Below are 3,931 nucleotides of genomic sequence, written 5' to 3'. Positions count from 1 at the left end.
GAGACAATTGTTCAATTTCGTTTACCTTTCACGTACAACGCATGCTCACTTACAGACACTCACAACATACACAGATACCGATATACGATACACACGTTCTACATACACGTATAATACATATACAATGTAATACACGACAAACGTTAAGGACAAATATAAGAAAAAAATGAAATTGCGTTCACGTTGACCAGGGACTCTTTGCGAAGAATACCCACGTGCTGTCAATCATTTCGATGGTATTTATAGGTTGTACGGAGAAGTCTGTTAGAGTTAATCGACACTGGTAACTTCCATACGCCATTTTTGCTTGATCCAAAGGGACTGATATTATCGTTAAATATATCTCTAGTCCTGAGTCGTTGAAACAGTTGTACCTCTGTCGTTTGGATCTGGATTAATTATCCGGTGTCAGTTGTTTGATTCACACAAGAATCGGTTCCGATGTTCCTTTTTCGTTTGAAGGATTTATTCATTTGTAACACGAGGATTATTAATCGTGCGTATTCGTATAGATCTTGGCTAAACGTATCCAAGCATTATTTGGTATTCTCGCGATCACGAACGAATTAGAGGTTTCTCGTCCCTGGTGTTAACGACTGAGAAAGACTGAAGCCTCGGCGAGTCTTCGACTTTTCGCGTGAATTAAACGACTAATGGCCAATTAAAAATGCTGTTTGCCTGCTCAAGGCGAGGATTTTCAAAGCATACGCACACGAGCGGCCAGAACGTAGGGATAAACAAATAACGACGGTGAAGAATTTTCACTCTCTGGGTGTTAACGAAAATGTGTACGATTTTTCGTTTAACTGCGTTTCCATTTCTACTTGTTCAATAGAACATTTTTTAACGGCTCAAACCTTCCTTCGTCGAGGGTCTTATTGTTAATTCACTCTTTGTTAACACTCGGAGAGTTTTGTTGTAAATCCTCATGGTGCACGTGGACGAGAGTTAAATGAAACGGAAGTGAAATGTAATAAAACATATATCTTAACCTCTGATATAACGTAGAAAGTCATATTCGTAAGAGCATTGCATTCAGTTTCTTTCATTTGTATCTAGAAACGATAAAGTAGTAATTGCAGAGGATAAGAAACATGTTTTTACATCGGTACTGAAAGCAGGCGAATTCCGGCTCATGGTTTTATTATTAATATTGCGAACGAACGAAAAATGTGTAGAGAAAACAGGTTGTCAAAACATGTGCACAACGTAGAATTAATACGAAGAAACCTGAAAAAGGGGTTCAATTTTATGCCAGTTGCATTCACGGTACAATTGTGATTCTTCCGGAGAATAAATTGACAAACGAATTATATTCGAGGTTATCTCCAAGGACGATCGAGAACATTGATAATAAGAAAAAGAATTACATAAATATGGACATTAATTTTTTATGTTCCATCTAATGTTCCGTCAACTTTGAAGACCGCCACGAAAAAACACAATTTTTCCATTGAACCGCGTTTAAAGTGTTCTTGCGGCACGTCGTACGCAGCGAACAAAAAAAAATAAATCGCGAAGAAAAAAAATGGGACCGAAGCGTTATATTTTACACACAGCATAGTTTCCACTCGAAACGAGTTTTAAAACGGAGAACGATAAACGACGAACCAAGCTAATTGTAAAAATCACGAGAAGAAAGGATCACAATCATTGATGTAGATGGCATGGAATTCAACGAAGCCTGTTGCAGACTCAGGAAGAAAATTAAGGCAAGAAAGAAGAATATTGAACAATTTCCGAAATTTACATCGAGCCTGTAACAATGGGGCCATATTTTCACAAAATAAAAAAAAGAGAGAGAGAGAAAGAATGGTGGAAAAAGGCGCGTGTCTCTCTATTTGCGAGGCTGTTAATTCTAAATATCTCTGCATCCACGTAATGTGCGCATAATGGCGCAAAAGGGAGGAGGAAACCCGTTGGGCCTAAGAAAGTTTCACCGACTCAACTTTTATTGCTCATAATACGTAATATGTTCGTAATAAGGTACACTTTCGTAATTGTATTCGTTCCAGCACCACTGACGAACCGTGGGACGTTTGTTGGACATTTTTAAAACGGCGTGCACGAAGAGAGAGAGAGAGAGAAGAAAACGAGGTGAAACGTACGGGAAAAGAAAAATATAAACGATATAACTGTTTATTATCGCGTTTCAAATAATTTACTGTCTTCCTATGCTACGAAATTACGATTTACTTTCGACGGGCAGAAGTCACGTGTTTATTGTTGTTCCCGCCAAACGAACATGGCGAAGATAAACGAAAAAAAAAATAATAAAAAAAAGTGGAATATAAGTAGAGCCTGATTGGTAAATTACTAGTTAAGTATATGTGAGTAGCCAGGATTTTACGTCTTAAAAAGTGAAGCAACGATCTGCTGCTTGAGAAAAAAACCCTTTTCGACGATATTCTTTTTGGCGCCGATCGTAGAGTTTTCGGTCAGTCCTACCACTTTAAAAAAAAACCTCGACTCACTTACCGTGTATATCACGTTGAACCACAAATGCCTGCCACCAGTAGACAACAGATACACTGAGAAAGGAGAACATTTCGACAATTTTTTATGCACAACTCCGAGAGATCTAGTCAATGAATTTTCTCAACGATATAAGCCCCCTCTATAGTGAGTCTTATTATTGTTATTATCGTTTCTACCGTACGAAGATTTCTTTTGGAAAGGAAAAAGTTAGGAAAATGAATTTCAAAGAGACGAGGGAAGCATTAGAAATCGGCTTGTCGTTGGCGTGGTCGTCACACCGGTATGGATTTTATATGCGGACCCTGTGTTTCCTGATATGTACCTTTTTTTTATTTATCGTTTGAGAGAGCGTGAAAGCCATCCGCGTGAATGTGTGAAGGATATTAAAGAAATAAAAAAGCAAAAAAAAAAAAAGAAACTGATTACACGTTATTACGAGGAAGTAAGCGCAGTGATAGTTACTCAACGTAAGTTACAAAACAATTTAACGATATACATATATAAATATTATAAATAACCATTACCACACACGATAAAGTAATATGGCAAGATATTTTGTGAGTGTGTCTATAAGCTCGATTATAAAAACCTACGTAAAATAAACAGACAGTTTGTCTTCATTCAACGGGATCGAGGATGTTGTTCCCATTAGAGGAAGAGAGATTTTATAATGGTGTGTTGAACTTTTAATGGTCGTCATTCACATGAAATGGCCTTATATTCAGCACTCGGACTCACAACGCATTCAGGGAGAGAAGTGTTGCTATATTAAATGTAGTTTTACTCATCGGACAGTGCGTAGCGCACAGTTGGTCAACCTATGATTCAATGTTTTACCATCGATTCGATTCTATACTTTCACTTTATATACAATTTCGTTTATCGATACGAGAGATGACATATTACGTTGTTCGAATGAATTTTCAGAACTGCGACGAACAAATTTTAGGTACAAACGATGATTATTTTAATACGTTACTCTTTTTTAAAATACTTCGTGCTTGAAATATTCCGGTGACGCATTGGGTTTGCACAAAATATTTCAAGTTCAGTGTCAAATGAAGCAGTTACTAAAAAATAAAAACATATTTTTTCCTGTTTCGATTGGTGACATTTTAACATTATTTTTTTCTTTCAAGTGGGTTGTCAAAATTTCTGTTTAGTATCATGAAAAATTAAATTCAGTAAATCCAAGTGTGACTTTCAAACAATCTAAGGTTATAGAGCAAAAGAACTATGCTTAAGAGTCTAAGATGTAACTTTGCATATGCTTGTAAATAAAGTATAAACATCTTAGTTCTTGCAACTTGTGCTTTTCTGTAACCTTAAACTGCTTGAAGGTCATTATCACTTTTTTATTTGAAGACCTCAGATTTTAAATAAAAAATTCTATTGCACTTGGTAACTATTTTATGTGACACTTAATTTGAATTACCCTACCCATTATCAATTT

This window comes from Habropoda laboriosa, unplaced genomic scaffold, assembly GCF_001263275.1.
Source record: "Habropoda laboriosa isolate 0110345459 unplaced genomic scaffold, ASM126327v1 scaffold291, whole genome shotgun sequence".
Classification (NCBI taxonomy): domain Eukaryota; kingdom Metazoa; phylum Arthropoda; class Insecta; order Hymenoptera; family Apidae; genus Habropoda; species Habropoda laboriosa.
Note: the sequence above shows the minus strand (reverse complement) of the source record.